This window comes from Protopterus annectens, chromosome 2.part1 (assembly GCF_019279795.1).
Source record: "Protopterus annectens isolate FY-2018-M chromosome 2.part1, PAN1.0, whole genome shotgun sequence".
Lineage (NCBI taxonomy): Eukaryota > Metazoa > Chordata > Ceratodontiformes > Protopteridae > Protopterus > Protopterus annectens.
The window spans coordinates 781,744,412-781,762,742 of record NC_056729.1 but is presented as its reverse complement, the minus strand read 5'-3'; the positions used below and the strand labels follow the sequence as shown (position 1 = coordinate 781,762,742).

Genomic DNA, 18,331 nt, shown 5'->3' with positions numbered 1-18,331 from the left:
GGTAGTCATTTTTCTGAATTTCATAATTGTAACCCTAATCACATTATTGGTTGTGTTTTGGAAAAGGTTGAGATATTCTTGGGGGAATTAGTGAATTCGGATGTTAAACAATGTAAAAAGGAGACACTATATATTTTAAAGTTTAATACTTTGGAACCCTTATGGTTAAATAAGGAATGTGACTGGAAATATGTAATTTAATTTAACTTAATTGATTAATTGCAGTGGGTGTATTTTGCAAAGCTTAGGTGTATATAATCTTGATGCTTTTTATGTTATTTTACTCTGTGAAGGCTGTATAGCCGAGGCGCTAAGTAATAAAAGGTTGTACTGTTCGTTGTCTTGGTGGTATAGTTTTCTTGTTTTGCTTTCCTAGTAGTATATATACATAGGGATTTATGTCTACATTTTTGAGTTTGTCTATAATACCTAAGTGAGGCACTGGGTTGAATGCCTTTACTAGGTTGAGGTATGCAATATGCACTTTTTTGCTCATCATCCATGGTTTAAGTGGCCTTTTAAAAGTAGTCCACTGTGTTTAGTAGGTATGACCTATCCTTGATGAAACCAAACTGGGATAGGTCCAGTGTCTGAAGATTTCCTATAAATTTTTTACAGCCATGATAACTTTTTTCTTGGCCTTGTATACATACAAGGCTAGTCCAACTTATGGGTCTGTAGTTCCCTGGGTCTGTTGATGGTCCACCTTTATGTAGAGGGATGAACACTGCGGTCCTGCATTCCCTAGGGAAAAAGTCTGTCCTAGAGGCTGTGGCTAAATAGACATTCTAGGCCTAATCAAGGACTGAGGGGTCATTTTTCAAACTCTGTAGGAGGCATCCCAAGATGTTATCAGTGCTCACTGATGTAGTGTGTGTAGCTCTAGAGGGTGCATTGAGGACCTATTCTTTAGTAACAGTGAGGGGATAAGAGGTACAGGGTATTTTCTGGGGAGTAACTAGTCATCTTTGAGTCATATGGGCTCTGCTTGTACCTTATAGCTGTTGTATAACACTTTTGAGTGAAGTTACTGTCCTCTACTCTTTTATCTTGGACTTTTGTAACTACTTTAGCCATTTAAATGTTTATCAAGGCTTTTCTCTGCACTATAAAGTTCATAGGTATGCCTTCATATATAACTGAACTGTTATGAAATCACAATTAATGGCTTTTATTGCATGTATACTCCTATATACTAGACTGACTTTTGTGTTTCTAATTAGAACTAGCCAGTACAACTTTATACATACATAAATAAGTAAACAGACACATATTCCATGTGAAATTGTAGTTTTATTTATTTTACAAAATAAATAAGCAAGCAAACAGACATGCAGGTTCCTTGTGGAGAAGGAGTCATAATTTTATTTGACTGTTTCATAAGTATCATATCTAGGCATAGATAGTTTACAGTGAAACATAGTGTCAACTGAGAGTAAAAGCAAGTGTGATTTGATGAATCACAACAAAGCAAGACGTCTATAATACACACTCATCAGTTTAAAAAAACACCATTGCACATAATACAAAAAATAAATAAAAATTGATAGATCCTTCTATACTTAACATAGCCACTCTGTTAAACAGCTTATTTATATTTATACATTTACATATGTACACACATACAAATATTTCAAGTGTGAGCAAGAATGTGCTATAGTTTGACCTCATTTCCATTTGCTATATTTTAATTCCACTTTTACATTTAGCTAAACTGCTTGACATTCTTTCAGAAAGTAGTATATTTCTTTATTCTATTTACAATTTTCTATTTGTGTCTTGCACCATGGAGCTCAGGTTGTGACTCACAAGGGTCTGTCAGCCACCCACTTACATGGTTATCAAACTGAAATTAATAAGTAAACAAACAAATAAACAGATGAATAAAGAAATAATGGGAATAAATAAATTAAATGATTTCAAACGGAGGTTAAAGTTCATTTCTGGTGACTTGGATAGTACAGTGCACATTTGTTGTTTACATTACTTATTAAAAAGATTGTTTAATTCAAGAGCGGACGCTTTCTGCTCATTTCTCAGTCCAGGAAATGTGGTCAGACTGTGTAGTGAAGTATGTGCATGTCACAGAAGTGTGTGATTTTACTTGTAAGTCACAACTGGGTTAATTTGGACCTGCAACGTTGCTTTTTGTGGTATTTCCTCAGTTCTGCAAGAGATGCAATCTCCCAGGACCCCGCACTCTCAGCTCGTATGTTTTCGTATGCTGTCTCTGGCAGTGATTCAGTCAGAAACACTTCCAAAATCCTTAACATTGCTGTTCATACATGTGTTTTGTCTGTAGGTTCTGCCCCCCCCCCCCCCCCCCCCCCCCGCAACCAAATATCTGTTTGTGGATGAAACCCAAGTAGAGCTAACATTTTGTGCATATTCAAGCCCCACACTGACTAAGTACACATTCTGTAATGTGACGCCAAGTAATATGACAACACAGACCTGCATTTTCTGACATGTAGGAGTGTGTTAATTTTTACATTAGCCTACTTGTACAACTTGTGAAAAAAAAATGAAAGTAAATCCAAACCATCATTATTGTGTGTGGCTTTGTCTTCTGTGAAGGATTCCTTCCACAAAGTGAAAAAAATCCGTTGGCCATAACGACTCCAGTCCTGACAAATCAAGCGTGCATGTGTAATGCACACAAAAAGTGGAAGAGTGTTTTCTGAAAAGTTGCTGTTACAGAAACTAATCCGAAGTTATTCCCCGGTAGTAAACACTCTGAAAAAAGCGTTAGTGTTTCAGGGGCTGCTTTGTGTGGAAGTATGTGAAATTGGCAACCGAGAAAATCTGGTTGCGATAATATGTAAGTACCAAATAAACAATTAAATGTTTGTTTATGGGTACCTTGTTATTTGTGTATACAGTTGGTACTCTTACAGGACATAAAACACAGTAGTGGGTATTCAGAAAGGAAAAATATTAACTGTGTAAAGCTAAACTATGCAGTAAGTGTTGACATGCAGGGCATGTACAATTCAGAGAGATCTGTAGCACAGTCACGGTAGTATGAAAATTAGTGTGGTCAGTAGAAGTATAAACACTAATGACCATATAATGACATTCAAATGAGATAGATTATAGAAATACAATCATCAAGAAACTGATGATGTTCTTTGTGTTTCACTGTTGCAGTCATCACTTTTGGGTTATCCCTGCCTGGATAGCCCTCGGCCAGCCAGAATACCAGAGGCTTCAGAACTGGGCGTCAATTGCTGTCGGCTCCAGTCTGCCATCAGGTCATCAGGGGTATAAAGGAGGGCAGCCAACGCCATTACATCAGTCTTTCTTGCCGTGGAGCTCGAAGCAGAAGCAATTTACACGAGTGCCGGTCGGCCGACTACCTTTTTCCTCATTTCCGACTTAAAAATTGAAGACTTCTAAAGCTAAGTACCCCATTGGGGATACTTTTTTCTTGCATTAAGAGATGTCAGAGAAAGTAAATAATTGTCTGGCCTGTGGAAAGCAGATACCGCACCGAGATTTTCATTCTTACTGTATCACTTGTCTAGGCCTTGAGCACGATGTTCCTAATTGTCGTTTGTGTGCTTTGTTTAACCCGTGTACCATTCGTCATCAGGCCAAGATTGTAGCCAGGCATTTTGGACTTTTACCCAAGGCCTCCAGTATGGCTTCCGTTGGTCAACTGATAGCCGATCTTCCGAAAAAATGCAAAGATAGGGACAGACACAGACCGCACCGGACTAGGCCTTCTGATGACACTACTGTTAAAATGGTCGTCAGTTCTCCGGCATCCAGTGAGGTGCTTTTGCAGCCCCTTATGTCTGCAACTATTCCGATGCAGGCCTCTGCTGAGACCCTTTCGGGGTCTGGCATGCCGCATGCTGCTTCATCTATTGATCCGGTGGTCATCTCTACCTTGGATGGGCCCCAAGCCGCTGTGCAGGCACCGGCGTGCAAGGAAAGCATTCACTCTACCTATTTTAGGCCCAAACCAACGTCTTCTCTTCTGACTACCACTGTGGCCAAGCCACCAGAGTCTGTTCATCTTGCCAGTAGATCTACCCTTTGTAAACTGGCTCCAGCTACCTCTCCTCAGCCACAGGCCCAAATGCTTAAAATTACTAACGACCTTTTATCTCTTATTAGAGGCACTCAGCCCACTTCGTCCAAAAGGAAAAGGGATTTATCACCTGAAGTTTTATCTGACTCAGATTCTGAGCCATCTGATATTTCTGGTGAAGAAGAGATGCAGGCCCTCTCAGCATATGAGAATTCTGATGCAGAGGAATCTATTCCTTCAGCCTCCCCTCTGGAGGACTTCTCTTTTGGGGACACTTTGCATACCCTCAGGGAACATTTCAAATGGGAAAGCCAGGACTACCCTCAATCCAAAAAGAGACTTAGAGAATTGTTGGATTTGCCTCAACACAGGCCTCTAGCCATTCCCCCTGTGTTAGAAGTTGTGATGATGTATTCCTTGAGACTAGCATAAGCCCTGATTCAGTTCCCTCGGCTCCCAGGAAGCCTGACAGATACTACAGAGTACCTGACTCCCATAAATTCCTTTTCAGGAATCTGTCTGCTGACCAAGAGGTGATCACTCAGGGACCCAAAAGGGTTAAAGCTACTGCTACTAAAAACCCTACACCCTTGGATAGGGAATGCAGAACCATAGACAGGTGGGGCAAAAAGGTATATACTTCTGCTATCCTTGCTATCAGGGCACTTAACTGCCAGTTTCACATGCTAAAATATCAGCAGCACATTTTGGAAACTCTAAAGAAAACCATGGCTACCTTCCCTGCCTTGGCAGCATCTAAGGATTTACAGGAATTAATGCATTCTGCCTGCCTAGTCACCAAACATTCCTTACATTGTGGTTTTGATGCTATAGAAGCATCATGCAGAACAACAGCCACAGGATCTGTTATTAGGAGACATGCATGGCTTAGGGAGCAGTCCCTACCTGACCATGTTAAATCTAAATTACTGGATGCACCCCTGCACAAAGACAACCTTTTTTGGAAATAAGGCAGAAGAGGTGCTTAAAAAAGATGGAAGAAAAGGCTAAAGCTATGCAAACTGTTAAAGATTTCCTGCAAGTGCAGCCACCTCGTTTCAGCAGACACTTCCATTCCAAACATTGGTCTTTTCCTGCACCAGCTAAGTAGGGTAAGCCCAGGTCTCGAACCAGCAAGTCCTCCAGGGGACAGCCTCAAATCTCTCAGAAAGCTAAACAGTGAACCTCCTCTACCCTCAAATTGGGGAGTTCTAAGCCACCCTCCTTTGGCAAAAACTCCCAATGACTCACCCCCAGGCCCCGCCACTTCTGCCTGCCCAGCCCTACTTCTTGGGGAAGGCTCTCCTTGTACTCAAACAACTGGAGCACCATAACCAGCGACCAATGGGTCCTAAGGATAGTTTCTCAGGGATACAAATTCTCCTTCCACACCTTACCCACCTCCAAAGGGTACCCAGACCTTCCTACAAATCAGCGGGCAGAGGCAATGAAACTCATTTCCATCCTGATTTCCATGATAGCAGTGGAGCATGTTCTTGCAGAGGAAATTGGCCAAGGTTTTTATTCAAGACTATTCCTAGTTCCCAGAAAGGAGGGCACCTGGCGCCCCATTCTGGACTTATCCATCCTCAACACCTTTCCGGTGATACCAAAATTCAGAATGCTCACCCTCCAGCAGCTGCTGCCCATGCTTGCCAAGGATGCTTGGCTGGTCACTCTAGACCTCAAGGAGGCATACCTCCACATCCCCATCAGGAATGCATGCAGGAAGTTCCTCCGTTTCAGAGCAGGCCTGCAGCACATTCAGTTGTCTGCACTGCCCTTTGGCTTATCTACTGCTCCCAGAGTGTTCACAAAATGATTGGCACCAGCCATTTTATACTGCATGCAAAGAGGCATTCAAATTTTTCCTTACTTAGATGACTGCCTCATTCAGACAGACACTCAGGAAAACTTGAATCAGGACTTAACCTTTGTAAAAAAAAAAAAAAAACTGTTCACCTCTCTGGGGTACACTATCAATGAAAAGAAATCCAAACTATTACCCACCAAGAAAATTATTTTCCTGGGAGCAAGTCTGGACACAGCCTCCCAGATGGCATACATCACACCAGAAAAGCAAATGGCTCTTCCAACTTACTTCAGGCATCCGGCCACCGGGCCCCAGCTCACTGCAAGGAAAATCCTGCAAGCCCTGGGGTACACGGCCTCCTGCATCCTTCTCATTCCGTATGCCAGACTGCATATGAGGAAACTACAGTTGTACCTAAACAGCCTCTGGTGTCAACACTCACAGGATCTGGAATATCAACTACATATAATTCCCTGCATCAGAGCAGAGTTCCTTTGGTGGGCCACAGCCTGTTCAAAGAACAAGGGCTTACACTTCCAACCCCCCCTGCCACCCAGGCACTCACCACAGATGTATCAGACTACCCCTGGGTGGCTCACTTGGATGGCAGATGCATTCAGGGACTATGGAACCACCAGCAACTCTCCCTACACATAAACCTAAAAGAGATGATGGCAGTGCAGCAGGCCTTGGTGACTTTCAAACCCCTCCTCTCTCCAGGGACTTTCCTCATCAAGACAGACAACACCACTGTGATGTGGTACATCAGTAAACAGGGGGGAACCCATTCTTATCCCCTGTGCAGGCAGGCCATGGCCCTCTGGTATATAGCAGCTTCCTTGGGTCTGCACCTGTCATAGCTCAGTATCTTCCAGGCAAACTCAGTACTCTGGCGGATCAGTTGAGCAGACAAGTCCTGGACCCTCACGAGTGGCAGCTCAACAGGTCAATTCTTTCACAGATAATTCAAAAATTGGGGACACGAGAGGTCGACCTCTTTGCCTCTCCAAATAACCATCTTCTCAACAAGTTCTGCACCAGGGAGCATCAGAGCATTGCCTGGAGAGTGGATGCCCTCTCCTTCCCCTGGGCACTCCTCTCAGTCTATGCCTTCCCTCCCCTGCCCCTCCTACCAAAGGTGCTGGTGAAATTAAGGGAAGAAAAGCCAAGGGCCATCATCATAGCCCCAGACTGGCTTAGACAGCACTGGTACCCCTTGCTACGCAGCCTATCCCAGCTCCCCCCTTGGCACCTTTCTCAGATGCCAAACCTTCTATTCTCAAGGGGAAGGGAAATTTTGGCACCCGCAATTACAGACTCTCAACCTGGCAGTCTGGCTTATAGCTTGAATCAGAACCAGTCTACCCCCTCAGCACACAGGTCTTGGGAGTGCTTCGTGAGGCCAGGCGCCTTAGTACCAGGAAGTCCTACGCAGGCAGATGGAAAAGGTTCTGTGCCTGGATTCAGACGAGAGGGACAAGCATGTCTCAGCTCTCTCTCCCCCTTATTCTGGACTACTTAGCTGACCTCCTTAACAGTGGCCTCTCCTCCTCTTCCATTAAGATTAATGCCTCAGCAATATCTGCTCATTGTAATACTGAGCAACCTATTTTTTCACACCCCCTGATTAAACAGTTCCTCAGGGGAGCCAGTAACTTAAGGCCTCCCAGAAGGGCCCCCTACTCCGGCTTGGGACCTTAACTTTATAATGGAGAAGTTCACCCTTCTCCCCTTCAAACCAGCTGCCTCAGCACACTTAAAACTCCTCTCCTGGAAAACTGCCTTCCTCCTGGCCATTACCTCAGCCAGAAGAGTCTCCAAGCTGCAAGGCCTCATGGCAGTCGAGCCTTTCATCATCTTCCATGCAGATAGGGTCACCCTCAAAACAAACCCTTCCTTTAGGCCTAAAGTGGTATCTAGTGTGGCCCTCAACCAATCCATTCACCTACCCACCTTTTTTGCCAACCTTCAAAACAAGGGGGAAAGGATCCTGCACTCCCTATATGTGCACAGACAACTCAGGTACTACCTGGACAGGACCAAACCTTTCAGAAAATCTGACCAGTTGCTGGCTAGCTTTGCTTCAGGGGCAGAAGTGGATAGCACATTGCATCCACTTCTGCTACAAACACCATGGTAAGCCCCCCTCCCACCAAGGGGATTAGAACCCATTCCACAAGAGCAGCCTCCACCTTGGCTGCTTTCCTCAGAGGGGTACCTACAAGAGACATTCTGGAGGCGGCCACATGGACATCTGTCCACACCTTTACTAAGCATTATCATCTGCCCCTCTTCCCCAAGTCTAGGGTAGGTTTTGCCACTGTGGTGCTGCAGGGCATGCTAGCCAATCCTTAGCCATCTGGGCTGCCCCCACCCTTTCTCCTAAGCTTTGGGAATCTACCCAAAAGTGATGATACAACAGTGAAAAATGAAGAACATAATACAGTTGTGTACACTTACCATAAATGTAGATGTTCGAGTGTCTTCACTGTTGCAGTTGTGGTTCCCCTCTCTCCTTCCCCCCTTTTCTTCTGTCTATTCTCTCAGATGTCCTTCAAGGATGCATCTGTAGTCATAACAAATGGGTTGTCCTGTCGTCAGGCAGCCCTTCGGTCGGCCGGATTCCAAAGTCTGGGTCCTGCTTCGGCTGATGTCACATTTCACCCGACGTCATCTCTGCTGGTCTTCGGGTATAAAAGCATCAGCCGACGCCATTTTCCTCAGTCTTTCATGCCGCGTGGCGCCCGAAGCAGAAGCTGTTCGCAAGTGCCGGTCGGTCAGATCCAGAGATTACTACTACCGAATACTACTTCGAAGACTTCTAAAAAGCTAAGTACCCCGTTGGGGACTCTTTCTTGCCTCAGCCGATGTCAGAAAAAGTAAATAACTGTTTAACTTGTGGGAAACAAATACCTCATAAAGATTTCCACTCTCACTGCCTACCTTGTTTAGGCCCAGACCACGACGTAGTAGCCTGTTTAGCCTGTGCTTCCTTCAACCGACGAACGCTTAGGCGTCGGTCGGAGTTTGCTGAACAGTTTTTCGGCTCAGATTTTGCGTACATTATGCCGTCGGATCCTCCGACTACCCAAATTGTTAAAAAACGCAAAGAAAAAGACCGACACTCGCGGTCCGCGGTTTCGGCCGAAACCACTGTTAAGCAAGCCGCGAGTGTCTCGGTTTCGGCCGAAACCGAGAAAACGGGTCAAAATTCAGCCAAATCCATGACTAATACTGAGGCTCCTGCTACCTTAGTTGAATCGGCCTCTGAAGTTTTGCCTACTACTGTGGTTCCTAGTGAATTATCAGACACCATCCCTTTGGATGTCTCTACCCCAGCACGTGGTGCTGCTAGGCCTCCTGCAGCCATGTCTATAAAGGCCTTTGCCAGGGCTAAAGCAGCCAAAACTGTTAAATCAGTGCCTGTTAAGACCCCCTCACATAGGCCCACTTCTAGTTCACAAATGCTTACTCTGGCAGAGGATTTAATCTCCTTAATTAGGGGATCCCAATCTCACCCAGACAGGGCCTCTCAGCCTCCAGAAAAGAGACCTAGAGCAGAGCCCCGAGCCAGTGTCCTCTGATGATTCTTCGGATGACTCAGACATTACAGATCAGCCAGAGGCTCCTTTTTCTACTTATGAAGATTCCGATGCTGAAGAATCCATTCCATCTGCCTCTCCACCAGAGGAATTTTCCTTTGGGGAAACCTTACATGCCATGAGAGAACAATTCCAATGGCAGGGACAAGATTTCTCAGATTCAAGACAAAGGCTTAGGACCTTTCTGCACTTACCACAACATAGGCCCTTAGCTATACCTCCAGTTCTGCCTGTTGTGGATGATGCATTTAATGATGTTTGCACTGCTCCTGATACTTTACCTCCAGCCCCTGCCAAACCAGATAGATTTTACAGGGTGCCAGACACTCATCACCACCTATACAAGGCCCCACTTGCAGATCCTGAGACTATATCCCAGGGGCCTAAGGCAGTAGCCGACCTCAGCAAAAACCCTCTCCCTTCTGCAAGGGCATCCTGGTCCTTAGCGAGATGGGGGTAAAAGTTTACACCTCTGCTACTCTCTCAGCTAGAGCTTTAAACTGTCAGTTTCACATGATCCAATACCAAGAGTTTATGCTTGATCAGTTAACTAAGAAGCTGTCCTCTGATGACTCCTTAGATAAGAAATATGTTTTAGAAATGGTGAATAACATTCAGCAGGTTAGTAACCATTCTTTAAAATGTGGCTATGATGCACTGGAGGCTTCATTTAGATCAGCCATGACTGGCACAGTGATAAGAAGGCATGCATGGTTGAAGGAACAGGTTTTGCCGGATCATGTTAAAGCAAAGCTGTTAGATGCTCCTATGGATAAGGCCAGTCTATTTGGTACACCTGCTCAGCAAGTAATGAAGAAAATGGAAGAAAAGGCAAAATCTGTACAAACAGTTAAGGATTTCTTACAGGTACAGCCCCCAAGATTTAGCAGGAACTGGCCTGCCAAAAATTGGTCCTTTCCAGACTCCTCAAAATCTCAAAGAGGCAGGAATAGACGCTCTAGAGGCAGAAATCAATCCAGAGGAGGTGCCTATAGAGGACGTCAGTGGCAGGGCAATAACCAGAGAGGCACAGACACAACCACTGCCACTGCAACAGGACAATCACAGTGACTTGACTCTGACACCGCCTACCAGGGAGCAAATAGCAGCACCTTTAGGTGGAAAGTTAGCCTTATTTTCGAAAAATTGGCACTATATCACAAAAGACAAGTGGATTTTGCAAACCATAGACCAAGGCTACAGGTTCCACTTCCACACCTTACCAGTAAAAAGAGGAATGCCAAACCTACCTCCAAATCAAAAAACAAAAGCTCTAAAGCAGATAGCTCAATTAACAAAGATGAGAGCTGTGGAAAGAGTACCAATAACACAACAGGGCAAAGGATTCTACTCCAGACTCTTCCTAGTACCAAGAAAAGAGAAAAGTTGGAGACCTATTCTCGACCTGTCCGTCTTAAACACATACATCATTGTACCAAAATTCAAAATGCTGACCCTACAGCAACTTCTTCCCATGCTGGGCAAGGAGTGTTGGCTGGTAACTCTAGATCTCAAGGAGGCATACCTGCACGTCCCCATACGACCAAATTGCAGAAGATACCTCAGATTTCTTGCAGGATCAGAGCATTATCAATTCTCAGCATTGCCCTTTGGCTTATCTACTGCGCCCAGAGTATTCACAAAATGCCTGGCATCAGTAATCGCTCATTGCAGGCTACAGGGAATCCAAATTTATCCATACCTGGACGACTGCCTGTTACAAGCGGACAACAAAAGCAAGCTGACAACAGATTTACAAAGAGTCATTTGCTTACTACAGGCCCTGGGATACACAGTCAATTTCAAAAAAGTCAAGACTGATACCATCCCAGACAAGAACATTCTTGGGTGCGGAATTGGACACAGTAAAACAAATGGCATTCCTAACTGCAGAAAAACAAGCACAACTCCCTCTTTACTGCTTGGCATTAACAAAGCAGCACAAACTAACAGCAAGACAAGTACTGCAGGCCTTGGGCTTCATGGCATCATGCATAATCCTGGTCCCCCATGCCAGACTGCATATGAGAAAACTACAGTGGTACCTAAAGAATTTATGGTCTCAACACAGGCACAGCTTAGAAACCAAAATCCCACTAATCCCATGCCTGAAACAAGAGTTCCTATGGTGGGCTCAAGCATGCCAGTCAAACCCAGGCTTGCCCTTCCACAACTTTCAAGCAAACCAAACCATCACAATGGACGCCTCAGACCTAGGCTGGGGGGGGGCGCACATGTTGGACAAGTGCATACAAGGATTGTGGACTCCAGACCAGCTGCACCTGCACATAAACCAAAAAGAATTGCTGGCAGTAAAACTAGCAATCCAGAAATTCAAACCATTCCTCAAAGAAGGCCATTTAATGATAAGGACAGACAACACCACAGTCATGTGGTACATCAACAAACAGGGAGGCACTCATTCATACCCCCTATGCAGAATGACTCTGGACCTTTGGAATATGGCTCTGAGCTACAACATCCAGTTACAGGCAATATTTGTGCCGGGAAAGGAAAACACCCTAGCAGACATGTTAAGCAGAACCACCTCGGATGCTCACGAATGGATGCTACACCCGGACATCTTCAAGGCCATCACAAAGAAATGGGGAATGCCACAAATAGACCTATTCGCATCCCCACTCAATCACCAGCTCAAAAAATTCTGCACAAGGACATGCCACCCACTAGCATGGAAGGTGGACTCTCTATCCTTCAGTTGGAAAGGCCTGACAGCATATGCATTTCCACCTCTGCCTTTGATGCACAAGGTACTACTGAAAATCAAAGAGGAACATCCAAGGATAATTCTGATAGCTCCGAATTGGCCAAGACAACACTGGTATCCTTTGCTGAGGAGCATGTCTCAGGAGAGAATATGGCCAATACCCCTGATGCCTTTGATGTTAACTCAGAACAACTACAACATCATGCACCCAAACCTAAAAACCTTGCAACTGACTGCCTGGAACATCACATAACAGCTACTAACCCAGACTTATCCCAAAGGGTTAAAGACATTATCCTTGAAGCCCGCAGACCTTCAACAAGAAGGAACTATGCAGGAAAATGGAAAAGGTTTGTCATTTGGAGTACTGAAAGAGGAAAAGATGTCTCAAACATAGATATTGCTAACATCCTGGAGTACTTGGCAGAGCTTCTACATACGGGCCTGTCCTATTCCTCCATTAAGATACATGCATCAGCTATTTCCGCAGAATACAGCTTCGATCCACCTGTCTTTTCGCATCCTCTACTCAGGCAATTCCTCAGAGGGATCAAGAATGTAAAACCTCCTAGGAAACCACCATTACCAGCATGGGACTTGAACTTTGTGCTAGAAAAATTGACACTCCCTCCATTTGAACCAGCAGCAACAGCAGATCTTCAACACCTATCATGGAAAACTGCTTTCCTACTGGCAATTACTTCAGCAAGGAGGGTTTCGGAACTACAGGCCTTAATGGCAGTACAACCCTTCCTAATCTTCCAACAAGATAGAGTGTCCATGAGAACTAATCCTACTTTTATGCCCAAGGTGGTATCCAGAGTGTCTTTAAACCAGGCAATCCACCTACCTACCTTCTTTCCCAATCCACAGAACAGGGGGGAAAGGCTGCTGCATACCTTGGATGTACATAGACAGTTACGCTACTACCTGGACAGAACCAAAAGTAACAGAAAAACTGACCAGCTTTTAGTAGCCTATGCAACAGGAAGGGAAGGAAAAGCAATTTCCAAACAGACAATCTCCAAATGGATAGGAAATTGCATAAAATTCTGTTACTCCTACCATGGAAAACCAGTTCCACAGAACATAAGACCTCATTCTACAAGGGCTACAGCCACTACCACAGCTTTCTTACGAGGAGTGGCAACCAAGGACATTATTGAGGCGGCTACTTGGACCTCCGTGCATACATTTGCCAAGCATTATAATTTACCTCTATACTCTAGATCCCGAGCAGGGTTTGCCACTGCTGTATTGCAAGGGATCCTAACTACACCATAATTCTTCTTCCTCCTCCCTAGTTTGGCTATGGTATTCTACCCATTTGTTATGACTGCAGATGCATCCTTGAAGGACATAGTACAGTTTTGTACCTACCATAAATGTAGATGTCCGAACAGGATAGCATCTGCAGTCAGGATTACCCACCCTCCTTCCCCTCTGTGGTACTCCTAGGGTATTTACCCTCCTAATAGCTAGCTGGGGGGGAGTCTCTTATGGTGTATTTGTTTGTATATATGTACATACATGCTTAATTTTTGTGTTTGCCTTCTACTATTTTGGAAACATTGGCATTTATCCAAAATTTAGCTTTCCTAGAGGGCAACTGGCATCTGGGGCAAGAAACACTGAGGAAAATGGCGTCGGCTGATGCTTTTATACCCGAAGACCAGAAGAGATGACGTCGGGTGAAATGCGACATAAGCCAGACCCAGACTTTGGAATCCGGCCGACCGAAGGGCTGCCTGACGACAGAACAACCCATTTGTTATGACTGCAGATGCTATCCTGTTCGGACATCTACATTTATGGTAGGTACAAAACTGTACTTTCCCCTCTCCTTTCCTAGGGAAGAGACATGAGTGTTTTTGGTAATGATGTTATGTGGGTATCTTTACGCTGATCCATGCCTTCTGTTGGGGGCTCCTGACAAGTTAAGGCAAGACAAACTGATGTAATGGCATCAGCTGCCTTGCTTTGTACCCCTGACAACCTGACGTCAGAATGGAGCCGACAGCAATCGATACCCAATTCTGAACCTCTGGTATTCTGGCTGGCCAAGGGTTATCCCCTGGCAGGGATAACCCAAAAGTGATGACTTCAACAGTGAAGACACTTGAACATCTACATTTATGGTAAGTGTATACAACTGTACTTTTTTGTCTGCATATATACTCTATATGCAGCATGCACATTTTTAAGATACTTGGTAATTATATATTAGGTTGATAAGTTCATAGGTATATACTAGGCATGCAGTTCAAAAGACCATTGATAAGCATAGCCAGATGAGCCCGTGCGCTGTTGAGGGAGTTGAGCTGCATGGTCAGGAAGCACCATACTGTATAACCAAAAGAGGATTTATGATTTCCAGGCTATTCATTCAGAATATTACTGAATACAGACAATGTGTGGTATTGCTTGACATGCATAGGAAGTTTATTCAATATGTATAGGATTCCTTGGGATAGAAATCTGTTGTGCCAGCCATGTTCTGTTTCTGTGTCTATAAAATATTAGTCTTTGATGTGGGTTTTCATGGTGGTGTATGTTTTGTTTATCTGTAAGACGTCAAGCAGGGTGGAAGGAGCTGTGTACCCTACTGATGGACAACACTCTGCCTGCTGAAGAATGGCATACAGAGCAAGACCTAAACATATCAACAATGCCATTTAAAACCTTGATATAACTATCACCATGAATAGTAGGCAACAGTAAGGGTTGTGGAAGGGTGTACAGCTCAGCAAATTGTGTGGCCTCAGTGTAAAGTCATAATTTGGGCTTTAACACAAATTTTACATGTTACACCTTTTATAGCAGAATCCATCACAGGTAATGTCAGCCATGTTCCAGGAGGTGATACATAAGACAGATGTTTCCATTCACATGGACGAGCACCAACAAGGTACTAGGTGATCAAACATGCAGAAAACTCCAGTCAACAAAAGGTATTGTTGGAAGGTGAAATGTGTGTCTTACAGTTAACACCCAGGTTCTGCAAATAAGACAACAATGTTAGGCGTGGTAGAAGAGTTTATTTTTCAGCTTTCTTTCATAAGCGTTAGACTTCAGTCTTCCTAATTTCTTGATGTTCTCCCATGATGTCATTACCCACTGCTCATGAGAAGCGGCCACTATGCTAAATGATTGTGGAATCTAACTTGAGCATGAGGTATATGTTTGAGGTCCAAGCGTCATCACTTCACTGTTTTCTTCAATACAGCCCTCCCCTGAAGCTGGGTAAGCAGGGTACCTTTCTGATGGCAGACAACTGCTCCCTCTTAAGTGTCACTCTATGATGAAACTGTTTGAGTGGACTTCTGTGTTGTAGGCACAATGTTTGGTAATGCTGCAGACATTGTACTACATTCCATTCTGTGGCCCCTGAGGCTGGAGCCAGCCACTGGTTCTTCACCTCCTGATCAATCATAGGTTGCTTTTATTTATCATTAGAATATTCTTATTCTGACCAGCTAAATGTTCCACATAGGACTGATAAACAATAGGCTATGAAAAAAGTACAGTTGTGTACACTTACCATAACTGTAGGTGTTAGAGTGTATTCACTGTTGCAGTCATCACCTGTGGGTTATCCCTGCTGTGGTATTCCTCAGCTGGTCCGAATACCATAGTCAATGTTTCTCTGCATCGCTGCTGTCGCTTGTTGACTGACGTCAGGTCATCAGTGCTATAAAGGAGGGCAGCCGACGCCATTACTTCAGTTTTTCTTGCCCTAACCTGTAAGAGCCCCCAGTAAAGGAATGTAATGAGGCCCTGGTGGCTACTAGGCCCCAAGTAGGAACTTATATCTCCCTAGAAGAGAAGGGGGAAGGAGGGTGGGAAATTAGGACTGCATCAGTGAATACACTTCAACATCTACATTTATGGTAAGTGTACACAACTGTACTATGTTCTTCATGTTTCACTGTTGCAGTCATCACCTGTGGGAAGATACCCAAAGCTGAAGAGAGGGGTGGTAGGATGTGTAAGAGACCTAGGAATGGGTCAGCATGCCCTGCAGGACTTCAGAGGCAAACCCTGCCCTAGCCTTGGAGAATAGAGATAGGTGGTAATGCTTGGTGAAGGTGTGGACAGAAGTCCAAGTGGCAGCTTCCAGGATGTCCCTGGTGGGGGCTCCTCTGAGGAAGTAGTGGCTGCTCTAGTGGAATGAGTTTGAATAGACTTAGGAGGGGGGTTTCCATGCAAGCCGTAGCAGAAATGGATGCAGTGTGATACCCTTTTGGAAATTGTTTGGAAATGGGCTTCCCCTCTGCCACTGGGGAGAAGCTGACCAGAAGTTGGTCTGTCTTCCTGATGGGTTTGGTTCTGTCCAGGTAGTATCTTGGCTGTCTGTGCAGATGTAGTGAATGCAGAATTTTTTCCCCTTTGTTTTGAGGGTTAGGAAAGAAGGTGGGTAGATCTATGGCCTGGTTGAGGGTCCCATTAGACACCACCTTGGGCATAAAGGATGGATTTGTCTTTAGGGAGACCCTGTCTGCATGGAAGATAATGAAGGGCTTAGTGGCCATCAGTGCCTGAAGTTCTGAAACCCTTCTGGCTGAGGTTATAGCCAAGAGGAAAACAGTCTTCCAGGAGAGGTGCTTTAGTTCAGCTGAAGCAGCAAGTTCAAAGGGTGGTAATGTTAGTTTTTCCAAGACATAGTTCAGGTTCCAGACTGGAGTGGTGGCTTTCTGGGAGGCCTGATATTGGAAGCCCCTCTGAGGAATTGCTTAATCAAAGGATGGGAGAACAGGGGGCTGTTCAGTGTCAAAATGAGCTGAAATGGCTGAGTTGTGAATTTTAATCGATGAAAAACAGAGCCGACCATTTAGTAGCTCCGCTAGGTAGTCCAGGATAAGAGGGATGGAAGGCTGTGAGGTATTGGCACCATGAGCAGAATCGTTTCCATTTGTCTGAGTAAGATTTTCTGGTGTTGGGCCTTCTGGCCTCTGTAATAATATCTGTGACTTGTTTACTTAACAAGGTCTCCTTGTCTGTCCTTTGGGTATAGCTGTGCTGATAGTTTGAGAGTATGTAGATCTGGGTGCAGCATTATCCCCCTCACTTGAGTCAAGAGGTCTGAGATCTGGGGAAGATGCCTGAGAGGCTGTTGGGTCAGGTTGCGCAGCAAGGGGTAACAATGCTGTCTGGGCTGATCTGGACCAATGAGGATAGCCTTTGGTCCCTCCTCCCTTAATTTGAGCAGTACCTTTGGAATAAAAGGCAGAGGAGGGAATGCGTAAATGAAGAGTGTGTTCCAGGGAAAGGTCAGGGCATCCACCTTCCACGTTAGGTGGTGGTACTCAGTGGTACAAAACTTTTTCAGCCGATGGTTGCGGTGAGAAGTGAAAAGATCCACCTCTGGGGTCCCTCAGGCCTGAGTGATTTGTAGAAAGATTTTCTTGTGGAGCTGCTTCGTGGGGGTTCTAAGAAGTTACTGCTTAGATGATCTGCCATTGTGTTGTTGATCCCTAGTATGTATTGGGCTATCAGGTGTAGTCCCATGCAAGAGGCTGTGTGCCAGAGGTTCACGGCTAGTCTGCACAGAGGGTAAGATTGGGTCCCTCCCTGTTTGTTGTTGTACCACATAACTGTGGTGTTGTCTGTTTTTATAAGGAGGACCCCTGGCGTGAGATGGGGTTTTAAAGATGCCACAGCCTTTTACACTGTCATCATTTCCTTCTGGTTGATGTGTAAAGGAAGGTGCTTGAGGTCCCAAGTGCCTTGGGTGCACCTGCTTTCTAAGTGAGCGCCCCAAGCTATGTCTGAGGCATCGGTGGTAATGGTCTGCCCAGTTGGATGGAAGGTGAAGGGAAAACCCTTGTTCTAAGCACAGGCCTCTGCCCACCAGAGAAACTTGGCCCTTATGCAGGGGATAAGGGGGAGAGAGGTCTCTAGAGGATGAGAGTGCTGGCACCAAAGGTTCTTTAGGAACAACTGGATTTTTCTCATGTGAAGTATGGTAAGGGGTATCAGAAGGATGCAAGTTGACATGTACCCCAAAGCTTGCAGGAACTTCCTTGCATTGAGGTGACTTCTGGAAGCCAGCTGGGTAAAGTGGAGTGGCAAGAAGCTCTGCTTTTCTGGGGATAGGAAGGCCATTTTGGATGCTGCGTCCAATAGTGCTCCCAAAAGGGTGATCTCCC

At 45.0% G+C, this 18,331-nt stretch overlaps 1 protein-coding gene across 1 annotated transcript in view; it reads left to right on the top strand.

The window, feature by feature from the left end:
- The window catches only part of AASDH (aminoadipate-semialdehyde dehydrogenase), a 1,090,146-nt gene that overhangs the window by 836,743 nt on the left and 235,072 nt on the right, over positions 1–18,331 (top strand). The window lies entirely within an intron of this gene.